General features: G+C 42.6%; 2 non-coding genes across 2 annotated transcripts; one reads left to right on the top strand and one right to left on the bottom strand.

Moving 5' to 3' along the window:
* The first annotated feature begins 1,618 nt into the window (after positions 1-1,618).
* Positions 1,619-1,691, top strand: TRNAV-UAC (transfer RNA valine (anticodon UAC)). Its single transcript has one exon. It is a non-coding gene; the product is annotated as a tRNA-Val (tRNA).
* A 15,571-nt stretch (positions 1,692-17,262) lies between these two features.
* On the bottom strand, positions 17,263-17,335 carry TRNAV-UAC (transfer RNA valine (anticodon UAC)). The gene has a single exon. It is a non-coding gene; the product is annotated as a tRNA-Val (tRNA).
* Between the last annotated feature and the right edge of the window lie 1,610 nt (positions 17,336-18,945).

Genomic DNA, 18,945 nt, shown 5'->3' with positions numbered 1-18,945 from the left:
TATGATTTGAGATTGAGGAATGTCCTATTGACATTTTTGTCCTTGGACATCAGAGGGAATAGTATTGGATGTTTCCGATGGTTTCCATTGACGCTTTCCAGGATTATTGGATGTCATACATAAGACTTGTCTAGTGGTATTGGCTAGGATGTCCTTGTTGTATCATACCCGATTCGGAAGGGTATTGAGACCGAACGACCTGTGGTAGCAATGTGGATTTGTGGGTGCTCAAGACTTATGAGTTATATCCGTGAGAGGACATAGATCACATTGCAGATACTCGTGAGAGGCCATTTATTGGTAGGGTTACAAATAGTAGACTTGGGCTCACGGACGCTCAAGACCGGTAACCAATCCGTGAGAGGACGTGAGAGCTTTCCGTCTATTATTTGTGGATGACCAATAGGGTTGATGAGTCTGTAGTCCGAGTTGGTTGTAGCCATAGGATACATGACTCTAGTGTGAAGGATACTAAACCGAGTTGGTTGGTGCCATAGGGGAAGTATCTGGATCTAACTTGATACGATTGAGTAGATGACTTGCATTGGGCTAGGCTTTACCTGATTGACATGCGCCAATACTTATACCACATGGTGATGTGAGAGAGCAGTGATCGGAACCCCAGCTATGGATTGTCCGAGAGGGATGCAGGACCCATTACCAACCAATAATGAGTGATTGGACTTTTCCAAGAAGTATGATGCTATGACTTAAAGCATGTCTACCATAGAGATTAACATACATAGAGTTAAATTCATACGTGCATTGTCTGTTTCATATCATCTTGCATCATGCTATATTTTGTATCATGTATTTATGTTATTGTGGAATAATTGCCTTGCTAAATTCTTTTGAACTCACTCCTTTTGTGCAGATGCTTTGTTAGACTATCCTACAGGAATAGAAGAGCTTGATGGCCCCTACTATGAGACGTCCGTTGATGAAGCATACTACCATCAAGGTGCTCACAAAGATTACTCTAAAGATCCCTCAATGGATTATGCTACATACCAGGATTAGTCCCACCCTGGAGCGGAGTTGGCCATGTCTAGTTTCATTTGTTTATGTTTATGAGAATATTTTGTGTAAGACTGAAGAAACATTAGTTTAGATATTTATCCCTTTATTTTCCTCTTTTGAGGATTGGATTGTAAACTTAATTATATTCGAACTACTTTCCGCCGCGATTTGGGGAGTGATTTCTCCATATACTATTTACTTATGATTTTCATATACTAGTATCATTTAAATTATGCACTCTGATTATATTGTCTCTCTTATTCTTATCAATCTTATTGTTTATATGATATTATATTGATTTTATCTTGCTCATGATTATGTTATTGTATATGTGGGAGGTTGGTTCCTCGATACTTGATCCTCGGGGCTGTGGATCACACACCCGGGTATGCTAGGTAGGGTATCAGCTAGGTGGATGTGACAGCACTGCTGTGCAAACAATTTTTTTTTTTTTTTTTGTCAAATAAGACTATCTATGTCAAATAAATTGAAAAACAATCATCTGGTTAGGGATTATCATGTTCCTATTTGCTTAGTTTAAGCATTTGGATTCTCCTGACTGCATCCAAATAAAGTTTTGCTACTCCTTCAACATGTTGATGCTGTGGTGTAGTGGTTATCACGTCAGTCTTACACACTGAAGGTCTCCAGTTCGATCCTGGGCAGCATCATTAGTATTTATTTTTATTTCCATAATGAATGGACTGATAATCTTTCTTATAAATTTACGTCATTTCAAATCAGCATCATGAATAATCATTTTTATTTGCATAATGAATGGACTGATAATCTTTCTTATAAAGTTTTTGTTTTTTGTGTAACAAATAAAGACTTTATTTATTTAGCTGAAATCCCCGTAGGATCTTACACATTAAAGAGTCAAAGAATAAAATTAAAGATAAAAAGGGGGGGGGGTAGGGGAAAGTGATACATGAATCAATCCTGTGAGAGGGCCGCTGAAGTGATACAATTTATTTCTTATAAACTTATGTCATTTCAAAGAAAGGGCAATCTTCTTATAAGACAACAATTGAATTATGGTAATGGAGATCCACATGAGAAATTAGAGAGACCACATCATCTGAAGATGAGCATGGAATGTTTGGTATGATGCATTTTGAACTATGAGGTTGGCTTTTTTTCTCCTCTCTACTTATTTGACGAAGAATATCACCACCATTTCAAGTTTCCAAGTTATTACAATTATAGCGAGTGAGATACTTACAAAGAATTTATGAAAAAAGAAAGAAGATACTTACAAAAATAAATGGCATTTTAGGAAAAAAAAAAAAAAAAGAAAAGAAGAAGAGAGAGAGAGAGTGTGTATGAAGCCACTTTCAGTTAATGAATGAAATATTCACGAGGATAACAATTGAATTATAGTGATGGAAATTAGCATGTCAAATCTTAGAGATATAACGTCATCTAAAGATGAGCATGGAATGCTTGATATGATGCTTTTGTTTATGCATGAAGCCCACCATATGAAACATATATCTAGCTTTATTCGCCATTTTGGGCCATGGAATTGACGTACAGGGTCACTTGGTTAGAACCATGGTCCGACATGCCACCGGGTATCGCCCTGTTGGTCCCTGGCGACACGGGCGATACCGGCAACATGTCGCCCGATTTTTTGCCAACAATCAAAGCTTCTCATGAGGTTCAAGTTTAGATAAACAAACCGCACAATCACGGTGGATGAGCTTTTCAGACCAGTAATAGAGTTGAAGGAGAACAGAGGAAGTGAATCAATCAGAGATTGATACTCAAGAGACATGCAGCAGCTGGAGGTGCAGTGAGCGTGATGCGAGTGATCCACAGAATCCTGGTTTCCATCACCAGATGATCTAGAGGTGGTGGAGGAAGATCGACTAAGGTAGTAGAGGAGAAGGTGAAGCAAACAGAGAAAATCAACACTACCATGAGAATCAAAGATATAAATCTATAATGAGAAGGCTAGGGTTTAGACTCCCTTTCAACGGCGACGGCGTCACAGAAGAATCATCACCACCACTATTCTCTGCCATTCCACTTCCAACCACCACTGTCACTGGCGGAGGTGGCGGCGGCAGCAATAAGTGGATAACCACTGCGAGCGAGACTGTGTGTGCGCGCCACAGAGAGAGAGAGAGAGAGAGAGAGAGAGTAGCCATCCATAGCCGCCACTGCGTTGGAGTGCTGCAGAGGTTCACTTACACCATTTATATTTTCAATGAGATTCTTACGGCTTTCTGCTCTTAGCATTGTCTTTACCTAATTGTTTATTACTATTGCCGTTTGTTTTGATCAACGATCGGGCAAGATGATGGAGGTAGATCCATCTGAATCCAAGATCCAACAGTTAGAGTAGCATTCGTAATCTACTCGTTATAAAGGTATATACAATGCATGGTTCTTTGATTGGTAAGATCAATACCTCTTAGTGAAAAAGGTGTGGGTTCGACTCTTGTTGATGGCGTATGTAAGGCCTCCATCCCCTATATATAAAAAAGCGGCTTTGTACCAAGAAAGGTATATCTAGATTGATAAATCCAATCAATTTGGACCATTGAATTGTACAACCAAACGATCTAACGGCTTAAGTTTGACCTCATATTGAGGTGATTATACATAATGGTACCTATCTATATAGAGTACGCCTTACAAATTATGAAGCTCTCTACCAATAGAAACCCCTAGATCACATAACAGACTATTGATTTTCATAAGTACTATGTGTTTTAGTCTAGTAAGTGCATAACAACACCTAAAATCAACAACTTTTGGGCTTTCTTGTATCTTGGGAGACAATCTGTTGTAACCCTTTTACACGCAGTGGTGGGGGCAAATTAAGTCTTAAGGAAAACAACACCGTACGTACCTAAAGGTGCCAACAACTAGTTTCTTTTGTGTTGTTTCGAATACTTATTTCTAACATGGCATGATAAAATAGAAAAACATTGTCTACAAAGAAAAGGCGAGTAATTTCAAGAGTACATTGTCTTCTTTCTTTCTTCTTTTTTTTTGGTGGAATTGAGGTTCATCCGGGCGTGCACCACGATTTACATCCTCGGGGGGGGGGGACTTTATATTAATGCGGCCGAGTGGGTGCGAACCCAAGACCTCCCCTAGGGAAGTTGGGTCTTTAACCGCTGCGTGTCTCTTGAGTATCAATCTCTGATTGATTCACCACCTTTGTTCTCCTTCAACTCAGTTACTGGTCTAAAAAGCTCATCCACCATGATTGTGCGGTTTATTTATCTAAACTTGAACCTCATGAAAAGCTTCGATTGGTGGCAAAAAATCGGGCGACATGTTGCCGGTATTGCCCGTGTCGCCAGGGACTGACAGGGCGACACCTGGCGACATGTCGGAGCATGGTTCTAACCAAGTGACCCTGTACGTCAATTCCATGGCCCAAAATGGCGAATTAAAGCTAGATATTTTTGTTTCATATGGTCGGCGGTGGGCTTCATGCATAAACAAAAGCATCATATCAAGCATTCCATACTAATCTTTAGATGAAGTGATATCTCTAAGATTTGACATGCTAATTTCCATCACTATAATTCAATTGTTATCCTTGTGAATATTTCATTCATTAACTGAAAGTGGCTTCATACACACACACTCTCTCTCTTTTTTTTTTTCCCTTCTGAAATGCCATTTATTTTTGTAAGTATCTTCTTTCTTTTTTCATAAATTCTTTGTAAGTATCTCACTCGCTATAATTGTAATAACTTGAAAACTTGAAATGGTGAGGATATTCTTCGTCAAATAAGTAGAGAGGAGAAAAAAGCCAACCTCATAGTTCAAAATGCATCATACCAAACTGATACGGAGAAATTATGATCAGACCAGGTTTCACACCTGGTCCGACCCTCGACCCCGGTCGAGACGGAGGGAACCGACTCGCTCCCGAGCGAACCGGATCCAGAAGATGGCTTGCTGAAGAAGAAAGCTTATTCGGCTACAAGCGTGCCCTAATCCTACTTATGGATTAGGGTAATTACCCTAATGATGGCCGACTCGAATTAACGGCTGCGGATAATCATTGTCGAAGGGATAATCATCACATAACCTAAAGGTTATCTCAGGAGTCCTCTACTAGTCCAAACTAGTAGAAGTCTATTGCTCAACGGATCTAACTGTTAAGATCCAACGACTACCCGAAGAAGGCTCAAGTGCATCCAATGAAGGAGATTCGAAGATACACTCTATATAAACCTCACTACCATACGAGGTGAGGGGATCGAAAACACACAATCTGAGACTCAGGTTCAGATACATACTGATAGACTTAAACTATCAGCGCTTTGCTATCTAGATCACCTTTCCCAGTTCTTCATTCCTTAGCTCTGTGCTTCTAGCAGGGCCGTTTGTGATTAAGTTCATCAACTGACTTAGCCTTCGGAGGTGGACTCCCGACCCCAGCGGTCAGGCCACATCTGACGCTTTCGTTTTGCAGGTCATCACGAGGAGATCTAAGGGCTGAGCAGATTTTGGATGCATCATTTGGCGCCGTTTGTGGGAAATGACTTGAAAAGCCATGGTGACTAGATCAGCAGCCGCAGTAGCCGCTGCACAACGCAATTCCGGTGTTCAGATCCCTGGAGCGAATAATCCAGATATTCCTCAGGGAAGCCAAAATCCTATCGAGGTAGATGAAGGTCAGGGAGGACGTAATCCTCCTGATACACTCCAAGATCAATTGGATCAGGTAAAGATTCAACTCTTGGAGGTGAGCCAAGCACTCCGCATGCTCACCAGACGAGTGGTTTTACCACAAGAACCTGATCAGCGCGATTCAGGGAGACGTGCATTGCCACGTGATCAGAGATTGGCTGAAGACCGGAATATCGGTCAGAATTTTTGGGAAGGAGACTGAGGACTTAGGAGGATTGATGATCAACCTAGGCGAGACGACCGGTTAGAAAGACCGCAAGAGAGTACAACTGATTCAAATACAAGGTTGGATACAGGGGTAAGAACTCACTCACCCACTGTCAGAAGAACCGTTCGTGATGATCGAGCAGTTTGCGACGAGCGGAATGCTCGGGAAGGACGGGCTGTTCGTGATGATCGAGTAGCACGGGATGATCGTGTTAATCGAGGTCGTGATCATATTGCTGAAGATCACCCGACCCAGATTGGTCAGGAATTGGCCAACATCAATGAGAAATTAGGGCAGTTGGCTAAGGGAAAAATAACTGAGGATATTTACTCAGTCATTCGGAAGACTCCCTTTGCCGAGCCAATTGCGGGATATCATTTTCCCCCGGTAAAAGTGAGTACACTCCATTGAATGTTCCTCGGGTTGATATTTTAAATATCCTCAAAAGAAAAAATATTTTGAAGTGGTCGCCTAAAATTCTTTTGAAACACGGAGAGCAGCAGGATCGAGAAAAGTATTGCCGATTCCACAAGGACTATGGTCATTATACAAATGACTGTCGTCATCTGGAAGCAGATATTGAGAGATTAATATCTCAGGGACATCTGTCCAGTTTTGTTAGTAGAAGGAGGGAGGAGCCACGTCCGGCTGCTCCTAAAAGGGATCGTTCGGTTAGTTCGGAATGATCAAGGGAGGCCCCGAAGTCTAAGAAGGGCAAGAAGGTGATTGAAGCTACTCGGTCATCGATCCTTACCATCTTCGGGGGACCAGAGCCCGAGTCACTCCGGAGTCTGAAAACAAAATCCAAATTTGTTGGAACCGGAGAGACGCAGAAGCGGAAGAAGCTGAATGGTGAAGATTCTATCACCTTTAGCGAGGAGGATGAAAGAGATGTTTGTTTACCTCATGATGATGCCATAGTCATCAAGGTAGAGATTGCACGCCGGGAAGTGCATAGAGTTTTGATTGATACAGGGTCTGCAGCTGACCTAATTTCTTACGAAGTGTATCAAAAATTGAAGGTGGATCAGGACTTGATGAAACCTTCATCCACACATCTATATGGTTTTGCAGGGTCATCTGCAGTGGCGGAAGGATCGGTCCAGTTGGACTTATCTATTGGAAGTTTTCCTAAGAAAACAACCGTCTGAATCAATTTTTTGGTGGTTCGGGAACTGCCAGCTTATAATATGATCCTCGGGCGACCATCTTTATCCAAGATAGGTGCTATTGTTTCGAAAAAGCACCTGAAGATAAAATTCCCGACTGATATGGGAATTGGTCAAGTCTCCTCTGACCAGAAGATCTCTCGGCAGTGTTACGTTGCCTATTTAAAAGACAAGGAGGGCCCGAGGAAGGTAACTGCCCTACCTATAGAAGTTCGAGACGATCGGGAAGAGGCAGAGATGCAAAGACTCGAACCAGTGGAGAAGCTGGAACAAATCCAGCTGTGTACCGAGGATGAGAAAAAGATTACTTATATCGGGTCTGAATAGCTGGAGGAATTTAAAGATGAGTTGAAGTTATTCCTTCAACAGAATAAAGATGTATTTGCATGGTCTGCTGAGGACATGCCAGGAATCGATCGGGCCGTCGCAGAGCACAAACTCTGGATAGATCCTAAGGTGAAACCAGTGATACAGAAAAGAAGAAATTTCTCCATTGAAAATATGAAGCCGTTCGTAGCGAAGTTGAAAAACTCAAGAATTATGGTTTCATAGAACCAATTGAATGCCCAACTTGGTTGGCCAACGTGGTAATGGTAAAAAAGGCGAATGGGAAGTGGAGGATGTGTACAGACTACACAGATCTTAATAAGGTTTGCCCTAAAGATTGCTATCCGTTGCCTCGGATTGACCTCTTGATAGATGCGACTGCAGGATATGAAACTTTAAGTTTCATGGATGCCTACTTAGGGTATAATCAGATCCTTATGAATAAGGAGGATGAGAAGTATACGGCTTTCATGACTGATCATGAAAGCTATTATTATAAGGTCATGCCTTTTGGCCTGAAGAATGCAGGAGCAACATATCAGAGGGCCGTCAACAAGATTTTCAAAGAGCTGATAGGAAAGAATGTTGAAGCTTATGTTGACGACATGCTAGTGAAAAGCTTTACAAAAGCAAATCATATTGCAGATTTGACTGATGTGTTTTCAGTATTGCGAAAATATTAAACGAAGCTAAACCCAGAAAAGTGTGCCTTTGGAGTCTCCTCGGGCAAATTTTTGGGCTTCATGGTATCACAGAGGGGAATTGAGGCTAATCCTGCCAAAATACAAGCTCTGGTTGATATGGAGGCTCCCAAAACTGTTCGTGATGTGCAGTGTTTAACAGGGAGAGTTGTTGCTTTGAATCGATTCATCTCCAAGTCTGGAGAAAAATGTTTGCCTTTCTTCAAGGCACTTAAGGACCTGAAGGGCAGCAAGGAAGCAAAATGGACTGAAGAGTGCCAGAAAGCTTTCGAGGAGTTAAAAGAAGCACTTGGACAACCACCGATCCTGTCCAGACCAGAGAAGGGGGAAATATTACAGCTATATCTAGCGGCGTCCTTTTCAGCGGTCAATGCAGTACTTGTTCGTGAAAAAGATAAAAAACAGCGGCCGATTTACTATGTAAGCCACGTGTTGCTAGATGCGGAGACAAGATATTCACAGATTGAGAAGCAGGCTCCGGCTCTCATGATGGCCTCCAGGAAGCTAAGGCCATATTTTCAGGCTCATCCAATTGAGGTATTTACAAATTTTCCTCTTACTAAAGTTCTTAATAAACCTGATTTGTCTGGAAGGATGGTGTCCTGGTCAGTTGAACTCAGCGAGTTCCAAGTGAGCTTTAAGCTCAGAACTGCAATCAAGGCTCAGGCATTAGCCGATTTTGTAGTAGAAACTACTGCACCGGTGGAATCCACCATCGAGGATCCCATTATACCAACCACTTGGGAGGAATATGTGGATGGTTCGAGTAATAAAGATGGAGCAGGAGCTGGAATTCTATTAAAAAGTCCAGCAGGATTTATTATTCGATATGCTTTGAGATTTGCATTTGAAGCAAGTAATAACGAGGCGAAACCAAGTCCAGGGGGGAGTATGGTATTAAAGAACCACGCTTGCGTAAATATCAAGAGATAGTGCAGGCATTTCAAAACCAATTTCGGAATTTGAAGATATCTCAGATTTCGAGGAATGAAAATTCAATGGCAGATGAGCTATCCCGACTAGCCAATGCCAAAGAAAAGAATCTAGACCCTTCGGTCTATATTGAAGAGATAACTTTTCCAAGTTATCATGAGAAAGAAATTTCTTATATTGAAGCAGAACGTTGCTGGATGGATCCGATAATCGAGTATCTAAGAGATGACAAATTACCTGAGGATCCAAAAGAGGCAAAGTTGATCAAGATTCGATCAGCTAGATTTGTCATTCAGAATGGGAGACTATACAAAAGATCTTATTCTGGACCCCTTATGAGATGTATAGGCCCCGAAGGAGCAAAATCAGCTTTGGCTGAGGTTCATGAAGGAATTTGTGGAGCTCACATGGGTGGACAAGCCCTGGCTCACAAAATTCTGAGACTTGGGTTATATTGGCCTAAGGTCCAAGAGGCTGCTATGGAATATGTTCGTCGATGTGGTAACTGTCAAATTCATGCTAAAGTATCGAAGCGTCCGGCGGAAACCATGACTTCAATTCTAGATCCCATTCCCTTTGCGATGTGGGGAATTGATATCATGGGCAAATTCACCAAGGCATCAGGCGGACGGGAATATCTGATAGTAGCAATTGATTACTTCACAAAATGGGTTGAAGCCAGTGCACTGGCAGCAATTACTGAGAAAAAAGTGGAGAAATTCGTGCTTGAATCAATCATATATCTCTTTGGGATTCCAAAGATTATCGTCACTGACCATGGTACTCAATTCGACTGTCCGCAATTTGAGCAATTTTGCGGAACATATATGATCAAGCATCGTATGTCCTCAGTGGCATACCCCCAGAGCAATGGACAGGTAGAGGTTACTAACCGAACGCTACTGGAAGGAATAAAGAGAAGACTCGAAGCTGACAAAGCTTCTTGGGTCGAAGAACTTCATAATGTACTATGGGCTTATAGAACTACGGTTCGAACACCCACAGGAGAAACTCCATTTAGATTGGCATATGGATCTGAAGCATTGGCACCAGTGGAGATAATGGCGGGGACATTAAGGGATCGTGACTTCGAGGAAAAAGCAAATGAACAAGGACTGCTTGATAGTCTTGATCTGTTGGACGAAGTTCGGGCAAAGGCAATAGCACGAACTCAACATTATCAAAGAAGGATAGCGTCTCATTATAATACTCGAGTGAAGAATCGTCAGTACTTAGCCGGAGATTTGGTGTTGAGAAACACCCTAGCTTCCGACCCCCGTCACCAAAGAAAATTGGACCCTTCCTGGGAAGGACCTTATATGGTTGTAAAACTAGTTGGTTCAGGAGCTTACAGGCTGAAGAACATCAACACCCATAAAGAGTTGGATCGTTCGTGGAATGCCAGGCATCTCAAAAAGTTTTATCCTTGATGATGATTTCAATTTTGTTCGCGATGTAATCATTTTCAACTCAATCAATGCAATTTTTGGCTTTCAAAAAAATATCTTTTGATTGGGGGGCATCATACACTACATTCAAGAACAATATCCAACTATAAGGCATCGGATGAAAATTCGTGTGGGTCCTTCAACACTTATGGAATTTTTTCGGACTTTCTTAAGTTGAGGCATCGGATGAAAATCCGAGTGAGTTCCTTTTGCAAGGCGTCGGTTTGAAACCCGAGTAAGTTCCTTCAAGACTTATTGAATTTTTGAATTATCCTTAAGTATAGGCATCGGTTTAAAACCCGAGTGAGTTCCTTCTCAGACTTATTGTATTTCTCCGGAAATCCTTAAGTAAAGGCATCGGTTTAAAACCCGAGTGAGTTCCTTCTCAGACTTATTGTATTTCTCCGGAAATCCTTAAGTAAAGGCATTGTTTCAAACAACTAAGACCTAATTCAATAGCAATTCAAGTGAATAGCAAAGCTCAAGATGAAGTTAATTTCTTATTTCTTCAAAAGATCAAAAGAGGCCAATATCAAAACAATTACAAAAGCTGGATACAATCTTCGGTCAAAAAAGAAAGTCATCATCAGTGACTGTTAAGAAGTTATACAAGATCGACGAGACTTTGCTAGAACAAGCATATGAGTCAACCATTGGTGTGGATTCAAGGTAAAGAAGGGAAGAAATGAGGATTACAAAAAATATTTCGGTATGCATAAAATCCTCTGCAATTTCATACTCTTTGTCCAGCTTGCCAAGGAGAAGTATGGTCCTCGACCAAACTTGCATTCAAGACGAGCTCGTCATAATTGACTTCTTCCAGGGGAGAATAAACAGGAGAATCTTCCAGATAATGCATAATATCTGGATCGGAAGGTGGAGGATCAATCTTATCTTTGGTCCCGTCAGTAGGAGGAATACCCAGGTCGGTAAATACTTCAGGATGGCAAACAACACTGTAGGGAGTTGTATCAAAATGAGGATCCTTCCTTAATATTGATTCCCATACTTCGTTCTCACCATCCCGATGACGCCGCAAGTTATAAGCATTCAGCATATCAACAAAGGGCTTACCGTGTAAATACTTGAAGACGCAGCTCTGCGAACATCAGTTGGAAGGGATTCGGGCAACGGAACGACAGCTTGCCTTTGAGGTAACGTTTCAGATCCTTTGGCTCCTGACTTTCCAACTGCTCGCTCTAGTCGCCGAATCTTCTCCCTGGCATCATCCAAGTCCGACTGAAGATGACCGATCATTGAATTCTTTTCTCCTGGCACCTCCCAAGCTAGTTTCCGAAGGCGAGCAATCTCAGTATCTTTAGCTTCAGAGATTTCCCGAAGCCTGGAAACTTCATTGCTCAACCTCATCGAGCCTAGAAACCGCTTCCACTTGGTTGTGGAAGTTACCAAAGAAGACTCCCGCAAACAACTTCCGAGTTAAAAAGGAGCGGAAGAGTAATTTTTCGGAATCGAAGATAATGAAGAAAGACTTACATCACCAGTGACTTCGTAAAGACTTCATCTGGAAGTTTGGAAAGAACTGCGCTCTCAAAAGTCATTCGAGCAGCAGTACACCATTCCAACGCTCTGTCAAACTCGTTTGACACTAATTCAAGCGAAGGATGAGAAGGATGAGCTACATCAAGAGAAGGATGAGCTGCATCACTTGTCACCCGACGGCGCTTCCTGGTGGCAAAATCCTCCAACTCGGAAGGAGAGGAGGAGGATGCCAAACAAGCACTAGAATTGGAAATAGGAGCAGCGCCTGCTGGGACCACACCTTCATCAGACCCCAACATAGTTGCCTCAGATGCTCGAAGAGTCTCTTTCGGGAAGGGTGCACCAACAGTCTCACCAGCAGGGGCGTCGGCAGCACCATCAGCAACGGAGTGATCAAGATCTTCCTAGGAAAGACGAGCGATCACTTCGGGCAAAAGAGGCGTATGAGCGACATCAATAGAAACTGTGGGAATCTGACTTGAAGATTCACCGACAGCAGTCGCCTTACGCTTGGAGGATTCACTAGCTGAAACCACCTCACTGGCCCCAACCACCACCGATGAAACAATTTTCTTGCTAGATTTTGCTCTGATAAAGTTCGGGTTGATCTTGGGAGCCACTATGCAAACAAACAAGCCGTATCGGTACAGAAATCAAACGACGACAAAAAGAGGGAAAACCCTAGTTTTCTATCACTTCTGACAAAACCAAATAACTAAACCCCAAGTATTACTACTGTGCAGTTTACTCAGGGGGGAAGTGGGGAAAGAGATGAGTAATCAAGAAACTCACTTGTTCAGAAATTGATAGAGCTGTTGTTGGAGTACGAGGAATACGGGAGCAGGCCGAAGGACGGAATGTCGCTTTAGCACTTTAGCAAATCTAACTTGCAGATAGCACGATAGATGAAGAGTACCCACGAAGGCTTTAAATAGCCTCAGGTATTAAGACGACGGTTGAAGGCTAAGGACAACCGACGACCTAGATCGAAATGACGCTTCGAAATCCACAGGAAGCAAGATCAACGGTCGGAGGGATGCCACATGGAAACATGTGGAAACGAGCACCTGACGCAGAGATACCTCCAATCGTCGCACCGCCATTAAAATAATGGATGTATTTCCGATTCATTGGAAACAGTGAATGGTATACAAAAGCAAGAAAACGTTTGAACTTCGCAGAAGGGAAACGTGCGGACTTTGCAATAAATGAAGTAGTGGGGAAGATTAATGCATCTTTCCGAAACGCGTCTTCACAATATTTCTACAAGATTATTATTCGGCGAAGAATGTAAAGTTAAGTGATAAGTTTTATCATTTATACTTTGATATTCAAGGCAAGATTTCGGCAGGAGACGGGGAAATGTAAAGGCCAACATGAAAAAGAAATGTCTATTCATTAATAAGAGGGTAAATCTTTACAATAAAAGATAACTCCCTAAGCCTCTTCTTCATTGTTGCCCGAGGGACCCTGGTCGGGAGGACTTTTCTCAGGATCTTGAGAAGAGCCTTCCTCAAGAATGGCATCGGCTGAGTCCTCTACAGCAGCAACTTGAGACTCGGCTTGTGATTTCTCCTCTGGAAGCGCCGGCTCGTCAGCCAGGTATGCCTCATATTGAGGGTCAGCTGGAAAAGGATCATCTTCTTCCCGAGCCCAGTCCGGGAGATCCATGCCAACTTTCCCGAAGACCTCTTTGTGGCACACCTCACGAAAGGGAGCAGTATCAAAGGAAGGGATTGATGCGAGAATTTGCTCCCAAACGTCGTTCTGTCCCAAGCGATAAGCTTGAATGTTGTAGGCACCTAGCAGCTCGGAGAAAGGTACGCTGTTCAGGTATTTCCGAACACAATCCTTCCGAAGCTCTGGCTTTATATGCTCGGGCTTGCTAGGGATCGCCAACTTCAGATGTTCTTCGAGCTCCCTGCATTTGAATTCAAGCCTGTCACCGAACAACGTGGCAGCTGCTTTTTGCTTCCTGGCCTCGTGCTCGGCAGCAGCGACATGAATCTTCGAAGCTTCGAGGGCCTCCTTAAGGGAGATCACTTCTTCCTCATGCTTTTTCTGCAGCTCCTCAGCAGCTGCAGTCAGCCGGTCTATTTCAGAATTGGCCTTGGCCAAATTCTCCTCACAGGTTTGTAGCAAGGAGCTGGTGTGACCATCCCGGCTCAATGCTTCCATGTATTGATAAAAGCTCAACACAGCATTCCTGGGAAGGCGGAAAATATCAGAAGAAGTCATAAGAAATTATGAAAAAATAAGTAAGCAAGAAGACCGGTACCTTGTAGATTGACAAACAAGGGAGATGTCATCCAGGGCTTCAAATTCCTGGCGATCAGAAGGAGCAAGACTGAGGGAGCTCCACTCTGCAGCTTTCTCAGGATCCCGAGTCACCCTGTCGGTCAGCTTCAGGGTCCACTGGGGGGTGAAGACCTCCTCACAATCCGTTGAAACTATGGATTTTTTTATGGGAGGAAGCATCAATTGTGTCATGCCTCCTTTTGGTTCGGGCGGAGGAAGAGACATTAAACCTCTCCAGCATCAGTTTTTTCCCTTTACCCGAAGCATCAGCCACGGGCCTGATATTCCTGATACCCCTATAAGAGGGGTCGGGAGAGGGAACAGAAGCCTCTTAATCTACGGTCAAGGCTCTGGGTGATCGTTGCTCGGCTGTCACAACGGCCCTAGCGGCCTTCACTCGCAGGTTCTCAGGGTTCATTCTTGGAGGCACTGCAAAGAAGAATGACAAGAGTCAAAATTAAGGACATATCACTTCAGTAAAATTAAAGGATGGTGGTTAGAAGCTCACAATGAGCCAGGCCCCAGTACTGAAGAATGGAGTTATACTCCACTTCGAGTCCATGTATCTTTTGATACCATGCAATGGATTTGATCTTCCTGACGGCCGCCTCGTCTTGATAAGGGAAGGCCTCGGTTATTCTCGAAAGAAGAAGTACACCTCCTCCAGGCGGTTGGGAAGTTAAGATCTGATGGAGGCGCTCGACAGAAAAAGTATCGTTCGCGCCATCTTTTGTGGTTAGAAGGGCAAGTTCCTTTAACAAGGATGTTGCCCCTCCAATCAAGTTCAACCTTATTGCGTTTGGATAGAAAAACCCATCCGGGAGGATGGGAGATAGAAAGAACATGAAAATGTACAAAGAGAGAAAGAGATGGCGTAATGCCAAGTTCAAAACACAAACCGAAGAAACCGACGATGAGACGCCAGCTATTGGGGAGGAGCATTCCGGGACAAATGTCCCAATGATTCAGAACTGCGGAGAACAAAGGATTAAAAAAGGGAAAGCGAACCCCGCTTTCCAGTGCATCTATATACAGAGAGAATTCACCCAAAAGGGTTGAATCAACCCTCTTATCAGGGTGGGGAGCCCTAACCTGATAAGAGGAAGGAAAATCAAAATCTTGGATGGCTAAAAGAAGGGTTTCCTCATTATAAATGGAGGGAACAGAGCCAGGTCCACCATCGGACCTGGAAGTTTGAGGCTGCCTAGAAGACTCGACAATCTTGGAAGATCCAGACTCGAGGAGGGCAGGAGAAGTTTCGGTTTTTCTTTCTAAACCTTTTCGAGAAACTTCAGCAAACTCGCGCCAGAGGAAAGTTAGGGTTTTGTTGTCACTATCCGACTGTTCGGGAGCAGGAGAAGCAAAAGCCTCACTGCTATTACCAACACTGGGTACCAGAGAAGCCCCATCGTCCGCCATTACTTGTTTCAGTAAACTAAAAAAAGAAAAAGACCAGTAAACTTACTGATTCAGTTAGGCGGAAGCTTGAGAGCAAGAAGGCGCGAAGCAGACAACAAAGGTTCAAATTCCAGACAGGAAGAATGAAACCTACGAAGACAACGAACCGCTTTTAAAACTCCCGCACGAGTGTTCGGGAATCTGAACGATCGAGATTGATTCAAAATCAACGATCAAGATTGAAAGACGTTTTGAATGTTTGAACTCACGAATCCAAAATAGGCGTTCGGAAACCGTCGCTTGGATGACGTGAGCCACGACAGATCAACTGCAAAGAGATACGTGACCTTACACTCACAACGCTCGAGGAAAAGTGACCACCGCATTAAATGTGATATGACATTTAATGAAGCACGCAGAGATTATCACCTGACGAAGAACCCAGTTAAAAACCAAGCCCTCGGGATCGACCGAACGCTTGGTCTGGGGGGCTCGTGATACGGAGAAATTATGATCAGACTGGGTTCACACTGGTCCGACCCTCGACCCCGGTCGAGACAGAGGGAACCGACTTGCTCCCGAGCGAACCGGATCCAGAAGATGGCTTGCTGAAGAAGAAAGCTTATTCGGCTACAAGCGTGCCCTAATCCTACTTATGGATTAGGGTAATTACCCTAATGATGGCAGACTCGAATTAACGGCTGCGGATAATCATTGTCGAAGGGATAATCATCACATAACCTAAAGGTTATCTCAGGAGTCCTCTACTAGTCCAAACTAGTAGAAGTCTATTGCTCAACGGATCTAACTGTTAAGATCCAACGACTACCCGAAGAAGGCTCAAGTGCATCCAACGAAGGAGATTCGAAGGTACACTCTATATAAACCTCACTACCATACGAGGTGAGGGGATCAAAAACACACAATCTGAGACTCAGGTTCAGATACATACTGATAGACTTAAACTATCAGCGCTCTACTATCTAGATCACCTTTCCCAGTTCTTCATTCCTTAGCTCTGTGATTCTAGCAGGGCCGTTTGTGATTAAGTTCATCAACTGACTTAGCCTTCGGAGGTGGACTCCCGACCCCAGCGGTCGGGCCACATCTGACGCTTTCGTTTTGCAGGTCATCACGAGGAGATCTAAGGGCTGAGCAGATTTTGGACGCATCACAAACATTCCATGCTCATCTTCAGATGATGTGGTCTCTCTAATTTCTCATGTGGATCTCCATTACCATAATTCAATTGTTGTCTTATAAGAAGATTGCCCTTTCTTTGAAATGACATAAGTTTATAAGAAATAAATTGTATCACTTCAGCGGCCCTCTCACAGGATTGATTCATGTATCACTTTTCCCTACCCCCTTTTTATCTTTAATTACTCTTTGACTTTTTAATGTGTAAGATCTACAGGGATTTCAGCTAAATAAATAAAGTCTTTATTTGTTACCCAAAAAACAAAAACTTTATAAGAAAGATTATCAGTCCATTCATTATGCAAATAAAAATGATTATTTGATTTGAAATGACGTAAATTTATATGAAAGATTATCAGTCCATTCATTATGGAAATAAAAATAAATACTAATGATGCTGCCCAGGATCGAACTGGAGACCTTCAGTGTGTAAGACTGACGTGATAACCACTACACCACAGCATCAACATGTTGAAGGTGCAGCAAAACTTTATTTGGATACAGTCAGGAGAATCCAAATGCTTAAACTAAGCAAATAGGAACATGATAATCCCTAACCAGATGATTGTTTTTCAATTTATTTGACATAGATAGTCTTATTTGACAAAAAAAAAAAAAAAAAAAAAAAAAAAACTTTTGCTGTGCACAGCAGTGCTGTCACATCCACCTAGCCGATACCCTACCTAGCATACCCGGGTGTGTGATCCACAGCCCCGAGGATCAAGTATCGAGGAACCAACCTCCCACATATACAATAACATAATCATGAGCAGGATAAAATCAATATAATATCATATAAACAATAAGATCGATAAGAATAAGAGAGATAATATAATCAGAGTGCATGATTTAAATGATACCAGTATATGAAAATCATAAGTAAATAGTATATGGAGAAATCACTCCCCAAATCGAGGCGGAAAGTAGTACGAATATAATTAAGTTTACAATCCAATCCTCAAAAGAGGAAAATAAAGGGATGAACATCTAAACTAATGTTTCTTCAGTCTTATACAAAATATTCTCATAAACATAAACAAATGAAACTAGACATGGCCAACTCCGCTCCAGGGTAGGACTAATCCTGGTATGCAGCATAATCCATTGAGGGATCTTTAGAGTAATCTTCGTGAGCACCTTGATGGTAGTATGCTTCATCAACGGTCGTCTCATAGTAGGAGCCATCAAGCTCTTCTATTCCTGTAGGATAGTCTAACAAAGCATCTGCACAAAAGGAGTGAGTTCAAAAGAATTCAGCAAGGTAATTATTCCACAATAACATAAATACATGATACAAAACATAGCATGATGCAAGATGATATGAAACAGACAATGCACGTATGAATCTAACTCTATGTATGCTAATCTTTATGGTAGACATGCTTTAAGTCATAGCACCATACTTCTTGGAATAGTCCAATAACTCATCATTGTTTGGTAATGGGTCCTGCATCCCTCTCGGACAATCCATGGCTGGGTTTCCGATCACTGCTCTCTCACATCACCATGTGGTATAAGTATTGGCGCATGTCAATCAGGTAAAGCCTAGCCCAATGCAAGTCATCTACTTAGTAGTATCAAGTCAGATCCAAATACTTCCCCTATGGCACCAACAAACTCGGTTTAGTATCCTTCACACTAGAATCACGTATGCTATGGCTACAACCAACTCGGACTACGGACTCATCAACCCTATTGGTCATCCAAAAATAATAGACGGAAAGCTCTCACGTCCTCTCACGGATTGGTTACCGGTCTTAAGCGTCCGTGAGCCCAAGTCTACTATTTGCAACCCTACCAATAAATGGCCTCTCACGAGTATTCGCAATGTGATCTATGTCTTCTCATGGATGTAACTCACTGGTCTTGAATACCCACAAATCCACATTGCTACCACAGGTCGTTCGGTCTCAATACACTTCCGAATCGGGTCTGATACAACAAGAACATCCTAGCGAATACTACTAGACAAGTCCTATGTATGACATCTGTTGGTAATACATCAAAAGTAATTCAATTCAGTTAATTGATGGGGGAAAGATTTCTTACCTGGATTCGCTTTCCCTTACTTGAAG

The sequence above is a fragment of the Hakea prostrata genome, chromosome 2 (genome assembly GCF_041222555.1).
Source record: "Hakea prostrata isolate BN-2017 chromosome 2, UWA_Hpros_2, whole genome shotgun sequence".
NCBI lineage: Eukaryota > Viridiplantae > Streptophyta > Magnoliopsida > Proteales > Proteaceae > Hakea > Hakea prostrata.
This window is presented reverse-complemented; position numbering and strand designations above follow the sequence as displayed.